This window comes from Haliaeetus albicilla, chromosome 18, assembly GCF_947461875.1.
Source record: "Haliaeetus albicilla chromosome 18, bHalAlb1.1, whole genome shotgun sequence".
NCBI lineage: Eukaryota > Metazoa > Chordata > Aves > Accipitriformes > Accipitridae > Haliaeetus > Haliaeetus albicilla.
In genome coordinates this window covers 2,676,878-2,690,882 of record NC_091500.1, presented here as the reverse complement: position 1 = coordinate 2,690,882, position 14,005 = coordinate 2,676,878, and positions in this window count along the sequence as shown.

Sequence of the window (14,005 nt, the reverse complement as noted above, 5' to 3'; positions counted from 1 at the left end):
TAGAATCACAGAATCACAGAATGGTTTGGGTTGGAAGGGATCTTTCAAGGTCCATCTAGTCCAACCCCCTGCCATGAGCAGGGACATCTTCAACCAGATCAGGTTGCTCAGAGCCCCGTCCAACCTGACCTTGAATCTACCACCCCTCTGGGCAACCTGGGCTAGTGTTTCACCACCCTCAGTGTAAACAATGTCTTCCTTCAGACTAGATAGTCTGAATCTCCCCTCTTTTAGTTTAAAACCATTACCCCTTGTCCTATCTCTACAGGCCCTGCTAAAAAGTCTTTCCCTATCTTTCCTATAAGCCCCCTTCAAGTACTGAAAGGCTGCTATAAGGTCTTCCTGGAGCCTTCTCTTTGCCCTTTGCATTTTATGTTCACCTTGCCCCACTGGTGACAAACAAAAAATAAACCAACAAGCCAGTCATCCCTTCAGCATCAGTTCCTCCTACAGGCACAGAATACAACGTGGTGGGAGAGAGGGAGGAGGTTGGGGATGGAGAGACAGCAGCCATCAATGCCTAAATCTGATATAAATTGCTCTAGCCATGGCACCGTATGAGGATTTCTCCATCATCGATGCACACAGTGGCAATTTTATGAACATTTGCTTATTTGGATGGAGACTTCTCATTTTAAACCAAGATGGGCTGAAGTGTTTCCATGTGGCACCAGGTGTAGAGATGAGCTATCGCAAAGCTCAGTCATTTCCCTTCTAACACGGGTCTTCCTCTGCAGTCATAGTCGCACAGATAATATCTTATATAGGGAAAGACAAAAGTAATGTGTATGCATGTGTAATTTTCAATGTCAATGTGTTCAACTATGAGTTGGAATCATAAAAGTTATTTCATTTATTACAATCATACATAAAGCCTCTTAGAGCTGCAGACTTGGAATAGGCAATTATGCCCATAGGTTAATAACATACAGCGATTTGACTGACAACTGGAATTAGATTTAAACACGGCAGAGTGGCATGCTAAAGGCACTTTATTAAAACTGTGGCTGGGGATTTGTTCAAAATACCAGTTGCATACCTTTCCTGGTAAAATATTTATAGATAGCACTATACTGTGGCCTATTATATTGCGTTTTCTTCTCCTTTCCCCTACTAGTTGGAGTTCTGCTATATAGTGAGGAATTTAGCTGGTCAGATTTTCCTGGGGAGAAGACAAATGCCCTGGATTGCTTAACATGGGGTGATGGGATGGGATATGATAGGCAGTGGGCAGGGGCCATATAGCAGTGATTATCTCTATAGGTACAAGGGACCTGAATTTACGTCTCCATCCTCTCTCCGTATATACTCCCCTATGCAGCATCCTCTTAACGCTGCCCTCATTAGCACAGACTTAACGATCCCAATAGCCCAGACAAGCCCAGGATTCAGTTACTGATACAGTCAGTAAAATAAATGTTGTTTGATTCTGTTGATACTGTGAGTTTTTCTTATCCTGCTACCAGGAGAGTTTGGTCTCTTGAGGTTAGTTTAGCGTGGGGGTGGATTGCCTGCAGCTGGGGTGGAGTCTCTGCTCCCGTGAGGTTTTAATACCAGGTCAGAAAAATGTGTGTCAGGAATGACAGAAGAAAATACTTGATCCTGCCTTGGGACAAGGGGGTGAGTTAGAACCCAGTATTTCCCACCGTTCTTGGAAAAATACACTAAATGACTTTAAAAAATAGCTAAGGACCAGCAAGGCTTCTGGGGCTAGACCAAGTGACATCCAAAGGTCTCGTTCCAATCTATATTGGTCCATGAATCTAGCTAACATGTAAATGAGGATTAAAATCCCAAAGGCTCTTTGTGTACCATTGCCATCACTTGCAGCCAATGGAAAACACAGGTTACATCTGAAATGCCCATAAAATTAACTCTTAATTCCCTTCTCTTTCTTTCTTGCCTCATTTGCATGGTGTTGAAATTATCTATATAACAAGAGCTGGTTTGCAGCATAATCCAAACCAGCAGCCATCCGTGGGCCAGGGGTTAAAACGCACCGATCCAGACGTGCTGTATTTGATTCAGGGATTTCTCTTTAAAATTGGCGAGACCAAAATCAGCAGAGAAGAAAGGCCAATATGGTCTCTGGAGAGAAAAAAGGGACAGTCCTTGTTTTTAATCCACTGCAGTCAGATGGTGCAAGTAGACCTCCAAGCTGGTGGCCAAATCCAGCAAGGTACAAGGAGGATTACAGATGTGTTTAACAGAGGAAAAACTTCTCACCCCGCATACCACTGGTAAAACGGAGTATATAGACCAGGTCTCCGGACTCCCATTCTTCTAGAACAAAACCTAAAGGTGTAAAACCAAAGTTTAATCAAAAAGATTTTCCTTAGTTTCAAGGAAGGGGAAGCTGGAGGTGCACTCTGCTAAAAGAGGAGCTTGAATCCATCCCTTCATCATCACTCCCTGCCTGGCTGAGCAGCACAGTCCGGACCAGCAGCCATCCATGGGTCAGGGGTCCCCAGGGGTCCCTGGTCCCCAGGATGAGACATAGGCACCAGCAAAGTTCTAGCTCCAAATGTCATCCCTACAGACCTCTCCTACCAACCTGGGGACCCAACCCCTAATTTCAAAGCCCTTATTACCCAACAATCAAAAAAGAGAGAAGCCTGAGAGCATCACCTATAAAAAGATCAGCCCGGTGCTCCTTATGCATTAAATATGAAGGTTCAGAGCTTTCCTGTGATGCCACGGCAGGCAGGAGAGCGGGTCTCTGGGCTGGGATTACCCAGTGGTGGTCCTGATGCTGCAACCTCTCCCCAAAGATCAGCCCGCTGAGCATCTCCCCACAGGGTCAGCAGCGCCCGCGGCAGAGGCGGCACCATCCCCGCACACACAAACGCCCGCGCACGCTTTCCCAGCAGCTTTTTCCAGCAGATTTACTGAGCGATGGTGCTGATGGCAGCTTTGGAGGAAAAAGTGCCAAGAGATGAATTAACCAGAGGCGTGTGCGGGGGCGCATGGTGGGCACCGACTCAATCCTGGGGCAACTCGCTTTGTTAAAATGCCCATGGGAAAAATGGCCTCCTTTTTTTTTTTTTATGCTCTGAAAGATTTATAATATTTTTTGTCAGATTCTCCCCCCTATTACTGATAAAACTCATGCTGGCATGACTTCAGCCCAGGATCAGCTTTTAAAGCACGGCAGAGAAGACGTCTGTGATTTAAAGCAAACATCCAGTCCTTGGCTGTAGCCCAGTCCGAATTCAGGGAGGTATCTAAATGTTTCAAGGCAAGGGAAGGGGGTGCACGTGTGAAACCCACCGGCGGATGACATGAAGGATCAGGGCTGACAGGGCTCGATTTAGCCGAGCCAACGTTTGCCCTCTCATCTCGGTCCCAGGCAGACAAAGCATGGTGCATTGAGCATAGGTGGTTTGTCACCCTTTCAAAGAGATTCTTGTGACAGGGCGGTTGTGTTGCCAGCTCCTGTAATTTTACCATGCACCTCATTTTATGAAGGTATAAATATATGTGGGAATACATATACATACATACATGTTGTTTTTCTTAAAGCCCTAGGCCCTGGAGGCAACCCATTTTTTAAAAACCTCAATTTTCAAAAGGTTTGAGGGATGAGCTGAGTTTACTCTAGCAGCTAAAAAACCAGAAGGCAAATTCAAAGCACATTAGAAAGAGTACTAAAAATACGATCAAGAACTTCAAGCCAATTTTGTGATCTGGGGGTTTCTGGCTGTGATTTCTGGGTGTTTGGGGTTGGAGATAATAGAACTGGCAGCGGAGGGCGGCATGGTTTTATTTCAGGATCAATATCAGGGTGGAGCAAATGGTGTATTTATCTGCTAGCACACGCAAGTCTTAAAAGGTCTAATTGTGCCCTGCTTTACACTAATGCAGCTCTGTGGCATCGCCAGTGAGTACCAGGGTACCCAAAATGTGCTCATTTTCCAGTCCTCCCCTGGTTTTTGTCATGCATCGTGTCCATCGGAGCCTCACCCCATTGTGCACAGCGTGGTTTATGGGTTATTGCAAAGATGCCCAAATCTGTGCTCCATCCCTCAGTCATGCCTCAGCATAAAGAAGGGACCAACATCGTCTCGTAGGAGTTCCCACTAGGAAATAGGGCCCATATGGATGATCTTAATTGCGGGTAGACTTCAAGGACATACCCAGACCAGCAGAGTTATCCAGGAGCAGTAAGTGCACGAGGAGCTGAGATTCCTGGAGAGACCCAGCCCACAATTGTCATCTGTGATGAACAACAGAGAGGGGAACATACAGGAAACAGCAATTAAACCATTAAAGTCTTGGGCAGCTTCCCAGTCACCAGCAGCCCTTATAAATATCTAACGTGGCATAAAAGGAGCTATTCTCTACCCGTTATACGCCCCCGATGACCTTCAAGAGGGACAAGTGGGTAGGGATTGTCACCGGACACAACAAACTGCTGTCTTCTGCTCCATCTGAGGAGGGATGCACCTACAAAGGGGTTTGGTTCCCTTCGGATGAGGATCTCCTGCTCCCCTCCAGCAATGCTGGGTGGTCCCAGTGTAAGTTGAAATTATCCTATGGCCTAATTACTGCCTAGATCTGCTGCCTATAAATACCTGGCTGCAGTGTAGGGAAATAAGCTGCCTGTCAATGCAGCCAGCGTTGGGTGGTACCAGCATCCCTGGTGATGGGGAGCCTGAAGGAAGTCAGTGGGGTTCCTCTGTGAGCGTGTGAAGGTGGCAAATGTGCTGTTCTTAACACATTTCAGTGTTAAGATAGAGATTTGCAGAGTTAATCTGAATTTTTTGTATTCACGTTTTGTATCACATCCCAAACACCCTGCGTCTCAGCTCACCCCAGCCTGGAGCAGATATTATAACACCTGCTATAATGTACACCATCATATATATATATATGTGTGTGTGTGTGTGCGCGCGCGCGTGCGTATCTCATATAATACGCATCCATGCACCAGCACATAAGGAAATATTAGTAGAGCCAGGAAGAAATCATGGCGCTCATTCCCCTGTTATCCTGCGCTCTGTGCAGAGGCCATTCTCCTGCAGTCTTAAACAGAGACATCTCCAGAGGCTCTGCAAGGACAGGGTCATGCTGTGCACATAACCTCCAAGCCTCAGCTCCTGGATTCAAGGGATAATTTCCACTTCTCTGTCTTGCTTTTTTAAGTTTCCAGCCACCACCACAGCAGGAAAAGGCTGGGAGATGCAATAGAGGCTCCACAAGCAGCAGCAGAAGGGAAATCAAAAGAAACTCCTTTTCATATGGTTAGTAAAAAGCAGTCCCCATGCAGGGATAGGGGTAGCATGGGTATGGGACTGTTCCAAATAAACAATTTGGAAGCAGCTACCCTATTAGGAGGGGAGAGAGTTTAATAACCTCCTCCTGGCACTGGTTAGTTTATTGGTTAATAACTAACTAGTACAGGTGTAGCTTAGGGGAACTGGCACGTGGGCTTTGCCCTACCTGCTCTGTGTAAGGCAGAGCACATAAGTTTGGCTCATTTTGAACCTAATTTTTTTCTTGATGCTAAATAGAGAAATCTCTCATAAGAAACAACAGGGATGCAATTTTTTTTTTAATCTATATGTTCCCTGCAGCAACAGACACGTGAGCACAGCTTTGTGCCGGTGCCCGAGAATCCGCAATAACTGGGAAATTGTCCAGTTTATTTTAATAGTCAAGCTGAGTGAAATGCAAAATAATTTGATGACTGCTGAAAAATTTGGTCAGTAGTAACAAATGGCTGTCCTTTAATTAGCCAGAGGAACAGCCCTGAGACTGAGATTGGAACCAAAATAATCCAGGGAAGTCCCGTGATCATAAAAGACAACTACAACTAAAGTTTTCAGTAGTCAGAAATCATTCTTGGCATTTATCAGCATGGCCACATATTCTGCTTGTTGGGAGAGCAGTTTTGTGGATAGATACCAAGACTGATTGCTCCATTCGGTCTGGATGGGTTTTGTTAAACCCATCAACAGAAGGTTTAGTGATGTTTACATTTAAATAGTCATCCTGGGTTTTTGAAGCCCTTTCTCCTTTGAGGGGTCTGCATCTATAACTCTCTGAGATGAGCGATACCACACACACCTCTTGGGGGGACCGTTCAGGCACCAGCAGCCCCCAGCAGATGTGTTCATAGCAGGTAGTGTCAGATGTGCTCGTTCTGGTTGTACCTGAGCCAGGACATGTTATCTTGCACCCCTGCATTAGCCTTGTCTTCCCAACTTCTATGCAGCATCTCCCAGCTGGCCAGAAAAACACTACTATATACTGTTGGTACAAGATTTGGTAGTTTAACCCCAAACCCCAAAAATGGCTGTGCATACAGTTATGTTGGCTGAGCTCCATGGTGATGGAGAAGTAGAGATGTCGATGGCGGTCCTGCCTGCTGGATGGCAGCACTTTTCCCTTCCCACCAGCCGTGGAGGCTTTCACTGCAATTCCTCCCACTGCAAGGAGTGATGCTGCAGCAAATAGTGTGTCTGCAGGATGATGAAACGCAGAGGAACTGTAATGAGATTTAAAATAAAGCCAGCTTTTACCCTGGCACGTCTGGTCTGGATGAATCCAAAATGTTAGCGGTACAAAACCCACGTGAAGGAAAAGCACCCTTGACCAGACATGCAGCAAGTCCCAGACGGGGAAACCTGACGCAGCTCTTCCCATTCACACCCCTCTCTGCCAGTTCAGGAGGACAAATCCTGCATTGCAAATAGCCCATCTAAATCAAGGAAAGCAGGAATCGCATCAACGTGGCCGAACCCCGTGAAACGCAGCCAGGGCACAGCACAAGTGGAGCGTGTGCTACGGGTCTGGTTTCCCAGCCCGCAGGAACCACGGACCTCTGGCAGACGATCTAATTTTGGCACCGCTGTCCATTCCTGAGCAGAGATTAGCCGAAATGCAGCGCATCTCTCGACGTTTCAGTGCGGCAGCCACTAGAGGGAGGGTTCAGTGCTGTACAGCCGCAAGCTCAGTCCGAGAGTGGGACTCGGAAAATCCCTGCAGCCTTTGGGAAGAAGGAGCAACTCGAAACTCTGCATGAAGGAAGGCAGGAGGCTTGAGAAGAAGGACCAATGCAAGCAATGCACAAAGGAAACCACACCAGAATGCCTATATGGTTCACCATCATGCTGTCTATCCATTTGTTAAATATTCATGCATGCCTTTGCAGAAAGCGATACCCTTCTAACTACACCGAGAAGCTGCACGGATGGAAGGAGGCAGCAGAAGGAAAGAAATGAGCAAATGTTTACAAAACAGAGAAACACTGCAACAATTTGTTAGTTTTAAAGAAAGCTGCCATAAATATCCATGACTGCATCCCTGTAGTGAAGCTTTTTACTTTCTTTGGAGAAACAAGTCTCAGCCACGGAGAGTTGCCAGGTCAGCCACATGTTTAGGATGCTAAAGCTGAATGGACATATGATGGACATATCTAACATCTCAGCTAAGTCACTCCTGAGGTCTCTCTGCCTGTGAAATAGCCCATGCTGGAGGGTTCGCGGGGAGCCAAGCAAGGTGCTCCCCTCTCCAGCACACACCCTGCCCCTGACTGACCTGCCCCACCTACTCTCCATCACTTCACATGACTTATAAGAAAGATGAGGACAAACTTTTTAGTAGGGCCTGTAGCAATAGGACAAGGGGTAATGGTTTTAAACTAAAAGAAGGTAGATTCAGACTAGATAGAAGGAAGAATTTTTTTATGATGAGGGCAGTGAGACACCGGAGTGGGTTGCCCAGAGAGGTGGTCGATGCCCCATCCCTGGAAACATTCAAGGTCAGGTTGGACGGGGCTCTGAGCAACCTGATCTGGTTGAAGATGTCCCTGCTCATGGCAGGGGGGTTGGACTAGGTGATTTTTAAAGGTCCCTTCCAACCTGAACCATCCTGTGATTCTATGATCATGCAACACCTGGGTGCCAGCAGAGAGCTGGCCCTACAAATGTTCCATATTGCTCATGCTGATGAAAATCCACACCATCCCCAGATGACCCCCTATGAGCCAAAGCGGAGGTGCTTCATATAAAGACCAGGTATGTCCATTTCTATCTGTTTGTACGCCCACGTGTTTCTGCAAATTTGTGGACAGCCCTGAGGTTGCTCTTGGCTCGGGGCAAAGAAGGATGGGGCTTTCCTGCTGCTGCAGGACAAAATGGTACCCAAGCATCCATGCCGCCGTATCCTCCTGGTGGTGATGCTGCTGGTTGCTAGATGGATTGAGGTTGCTTAGCAACTTCTTAGCACTCAGAATGTAGGAGCAGGACTGGTGTAGAGGCAGTGCTGTCTGCCCGAGGTGCTTCAGCACCCACATCCAGTGATGCTCCGGTGTGGGAGCTCAGCCACACTCCTTGACTCTCCCATGGGACAGTAGCCCAAGCCCAACTGGTCTCCAACACACTAGCTCTGGGACACACATGCCATGAGGGTGCAATCCAAGGTCAACCAAGAAATTAGGTCCTGGGACACCCCCAGACATCGTGTAATAGGGAAGCGCAGCTCCAGCTGAAGAGTCCTGGCTGGGAAGTACTGCTGGCAACACCAGCACCAGACCAGCACCCAGATAAACGAGCATATCTAGAGAGGGAATCTTCTAAATCACTTACAGTCACTCTTAAAAACAAGTTTGTAAAACTTCGTTGGGCTAGCTTACAGTTTTGCCAACACGAATCTGAATTTCCTAGAGTTGGTCCTATAGAGCTCTGCTGCTGTAACCTCCTGTTGCAAGTGCTCTTAGGACACAGGTAGGAGAAAACTTTCAATACAACCCAAATAGTTGAAAACATGACTGTCTCCATGTCCAAGAAAGTGCTCAGCCATGAATGTTGTCTGCTCCTCCAAGTCCTCTGCAGCCTGGGTTTTTCCAGTTTTGCTTAAGTACTGAAAAGCTGCCTCTTCTTTCCCCCCATGTAGAAGGTGTCTCTCACTTTCCCAACTCCCTGAATTCTGTACACGGAAATCACATCTCCAGACCGGGAAGTGGATCATATACACCCCCCCTGTTCTTCTTTTCCTTAGACAGCACTTACCACCATGCTTGGAGACAGGATCCTGGGCTAGATGGACCTCCAGCCTCCTCCAGGACAGCCATTCTTGGGATCCAGAGATCTACCCTTGTCTAGTACCTACCTCGCTGGAGTGAGGAGCAACTTCTCTATGGGCTACTGTTCTTTTTACCTACATTTTAACACCATATATACATTATTCTAAGGCTTCAAAGGCTTTAAACCATGCAGTCCTCTCACAGTATACTTTTAAATTTTTTTTACGATTTTCATGTGAAGCCCCAGCATCTGTGTTTCTAATCCAGAACTAGCAGGCATTTTCTAACAGCATAAGCAAATAAATTTATGCCACTTAAGAGCAAAAGTCTACAGATTTCTTAAATATATTTACCTTTACAACATAAACCTCTCCTCTTTTGTCTGTTTTTTTCTGTGCTACAGTTTTTCAAATTTCTCCTGAAAGAAGGAGGAAGCTCTTTAATAGCACAGTAATATCCTACTCTCCATCACTTACCTACCCAATGATTTCCAGATTCCCTGTCAATCATTTGATACCCTGCTCTGCTAACTGCTGTCATTAGACTATTTTTCTGTCCTTCACCCTCCTGTCATCAAATTATTTTGGTGAATACAATTTTTTCTAGTATTATATTTGTTTGCATTAAAATACCTACAAAGATACGGTTGTTTGCAGTACAACATTTTAAGTAATTCAATATTATCTTATTTAAGTATCACACCAACACTATCATCTTGTGCCTTTGTTCAGGGATAGGTTTTGGATGGGAATGATTTTAAGCTGCAGTATAACGTCCCTGTGCATTTCAATTGCTCTATTACATTAATTCTTGTGGGAAAATTTGTTTTCCTTTCCATCAAACCACTAACCAGCATACTTTTCAGGACCACAGTCTCACTGTTCAATGGAGCACCTCTATACTAAAGTTTTCTACCCTAAATTTTTATTTGTGGCATTTTTCTTTTCAAAATGTTACCTTTCCTTTGCTATTTCTATACTTACATGTAGTGCTGCCTTTTATTTATATTTTTTGCTTTCTATCTCATGAATTCCAGTTCCTCTGCATATAATCCCTATCAGTACAACAGACTCTGACAGATTTTCAGCCTTTGAAGAGACACACCATTTCCTGAAACAATTTGCAGTTGAGCTTTTTGAGTTTATCTTTACATCAGGTGCAGAAACATCAACTCTAAGAGGGATTTCTCCACCACATAGTCTGAAACCTGTCCCTGTTCAACAGGATGAGGTTTTTCTTGGCAAAACTTGCATTGTCATTTCAAATAAAAGTTAATTTATACCCCTGCATCCAAGTCATACATAATAATTCAATTTGTATTCTCGGGCAGATTATATTCTATATTCCTCAAATTCTCACTCCTTCTAGTTCTAAGGGGTCTCCTACAAGCCTTTAGCTCAGATTTCTGCCTCCAGCTCCCACTGTGACCTGAGTTCCCTTTAGCCCTCCAAATATGCATATTAATTCCACAGTCTCAAAGCCCTTATCGTGATCCAAATTTCTGACATAGAATTGATATCTCTTGGGAGTTTCACTCCTTCCAGAGGTACATTGTTGCATTTCTGCAGCACAGCATGCTCTTCTTCATTTAAATGGAAGCTGTGAAACCAATTTAATTCCTCAGACCTATAAATTATTTTTTTTTAGTGGCAACATTTTTGCTCATCACCCATTTCAGCAGCATCATTTTCCCCCTCGAAAACACAAGATTCTTGCTTGGACATTTCCGTGCAGAATCCTGATCCTCTGAGGATTTTGCCTGCATCCACGCTGCTGTGAACTCCTGCTTGTCTTGTCCATTGAAGGGAGCAGAGCAATAACCCAGGGCTGAGCCGTACACCATGGTCAGAGCAGCCCACGGGCATGGTCCTGGTGGTTGTCTGTTGGCTCCATCCTTCTGTCCTTGTGAGGACATCAGGCAGGAAAAATAACCCAGGCTCTTTCCTTACAGGGGCCACATAATCGCTTTTCAAAGATCCCTGATGTCGCCTTTAGCAAGGGCAGTCTGAGGCTGAAAGCCTGTACAAGATGAAGCTGGTAATGAAGTTCATCTCCTTCAGAGCTCACAGAAATTCAGAAATACCAAACAGATTGTGTAAGCACTTCCAGTTCAGGTTGGTTTAACACATATTAGGTGTTTGTTAGCCAGTTTCTTGAATACAAGGAGCTACATGAGCAAAAGGACTGCTTGACTGCTGTAACTGCATCTATGCATCTATGCAGTTCTGCTTGCATAGCCAGGAGAATCAGGTAAACCCACAGTTCTGACTAGTAAATCTAAGCCTGTGAAACTCCATGGTGTATACCAAATCCAACAGGTCAATTAACCAGGTGCAAAAAACCCCACTCGTACCTATGATGTGGGTTAAATCTAACCTGAGCTTATTTTAATGTAACTTCATGTGGTCACAAGTTTTAGGGCCAAAATCTTTGCTTGTGTCATTCTCAAAAGTATTAATGGCAGGCAGCAGGTGGGTAATGCCACCAAAGGATAGCACAGATGGTGTAAAAGCCACAAGGCAAAAGTATCTATTTGCTTTCAAACTCATCACAAAGAGCAATCCAAGAGGTCCTCAGAGCTAAAACGGACTTACGGGTTTCCCTGGATGCACGTGCATGGACCAAAATGTCGGTTATAGGGTGAGAAGGAGCTGTGACTGAAGGACATGATGGTGGCATGCTTGGGAGCTTCTGCACTGAGAAAGGTTTTGAAGGGGGTTTGGACAGTGATAAAAAAGTCTGCATAGTGCCTTTATTTAGTTGGTCATCCTGATAGAAGTACCCTACAAAAGCCCAAAGCTTGTTTAACGTTCACATGCATCCTTAGGAAACACTTGATGTATTGGTTCTATACAGATAACCATAGCAGTACACTAGAGATTACTTCTTTGGTTTCCAGTGGGTATGTAAGTAAATTAGCAAAAGTAAATGTCATGTGGCTATGACTTATTCTATTTCTAAAAGGTCTGTTTTCCCTCTGTATTTTTGTTTGTTTAACGAGTTCTTAATTAAAGTCTGTTTTCTAGCATTTGAACTAACGTGATGACACATGATAAAGTTGTTCAGCATTCAAATCTTCCTTGATTTCTCATTGTTGCAAAGGAATAAATAACAGTAATCTGGGCTCTACAAGCCTGCTTTCCCCTAGCTGTATGCGTCTGTAACATCAGCTAAGCACAAGCTCTCATGTTCAAAAAAACCTACTGATCTGATGGCTTTGTATCAGTATTTTGAGATGATTACTCACAAAAAATAACGTATGGGCTCCCCCTTCTGCCTGAGAACATCAGTGCATGAAAAAGAAGGGCCAGGATGACTTTCTGAAGTGCCAAGTACTGACAGTTCTTGTAAAATACACCGGGAAATGCGTCAAGCATCTCTGAGAAGCAGGACCAACCCGTTCCCAGAGCCACACACCTCTTTGTTAATCATATCAGTGCTGGCGAGGTAGGCGAAAAGCTGATTTCTGCAACGCTTGGAAAGACGACAAGGGAGAACATTGCAGATTTGCAACCTACAAATGGAAAAGGGCCACCAGCTTGTTTGAAATGGGATTTGTTTCCCTTTACCAAACTAAAAGTTAGGTCCTCTAAGTCTTCCCTAGGCAGCTCAACTCTCCCTATCCCCCACCCTGGAGAGAGACTAGCACCAGCAAAAGGGTGATTTATCCCATGTATCTTTGACACCTACTTTAGGAAAGGAAACTTGTCCTTCAGGTACTTCTCTCTCCCAACTGCAGAGACAGGGTAGATAACTAATGTCAATTGGCTGCTATATTTTTAGGAGCTGAAGTAAGTGAGGAAGGTGCTTTCCAGTACGTATGCAATCCTTCAGCAGGTTTCAGAGCATCCCTGTAGAAAAAAAGCACGGAGTGGGAAGCAAATGATCTCATCTATTTAAAACACAACTTAGATCATGAGGGCAGAATGATCTGAAGACTGGAAGAAAAAAACCAAAACTGACTCAAACTGGAGATAAAGCACCAGGAACTCTAATTATGGAAAGAAATTAAGATTTAGGGAAAGAATCTGTGTGCAAATTCATGATTTATGTAGAGCAGAAGGGCCAGAGACCTCGGTGGTCTCTCCTGGCTCTAGGCTACATCATTAAAGGCAAATTCTGATATGGGATAAATCTAGGTGTGCCCTGGCAAGTCTAGAAGCAACCACTCCAGTATTTCTGGTTCTGCTGTGAATTAATGAAAGTGTGCCCCTTGTGTGGAGCAGTTTGTTAAGCTAATTTGTGGGAATATTCAACTTGCAGATGTCTATTACAATCCAAGTATTGCCCTCTGGTATGTGCACACCATTACCGGTGAACTCAAATGACTTGTGGGGAGTAAGAGCGAGGGATGGCCATTTCCCACACAGGAGAGCAGTGGAAAACCAGTTGAAAAAGGGTTGTGCAAAGCTAAAAGTAGAGGAGCTCCCGTGGAAGGCAGGGGGAAAAGATCCCACTAACCTCTTGATTAGCACGTGGGCTTTCCCTTATTTTTTTAATACTGACAGTTCATTATTTGACCATAGCCTAGCAGTGATTTAGCACTTGGAGCACGTACAGTGAAATGTTTAACGTTACATGAGATCTCTCAAATCATTTGAGGCAGTGAAGGCTGGCTGCATCTGGCAAAGCCCTAAGCACATCATTTCCATGGGAGTCCCCAAACACATCCATCGTGAAACATCTGTATCAGCCTTAGGACTTGTTAACTGGTTGATTCTTCCTTATGCTTTACATTTTGATGCCTTTATTTGGCTTTTCGTTATTTGAATTTCACAAGGGAGAGAAAGAAACAGAAAAACTCGGAGAACCGAGGTTCTGTATTAAGTCTGAGCAGGGATTTCTGCATGACCTTAGGGCTGTGTATTTCTGAGATAACGATTCTGAAAACTCACATTTTGCTACATCTTCACCAGTAAGAGTACTTCATGAAGGGAAAAGAGAGATGGAAGCAGAGAAGGGAATGGTTAAGAAGAA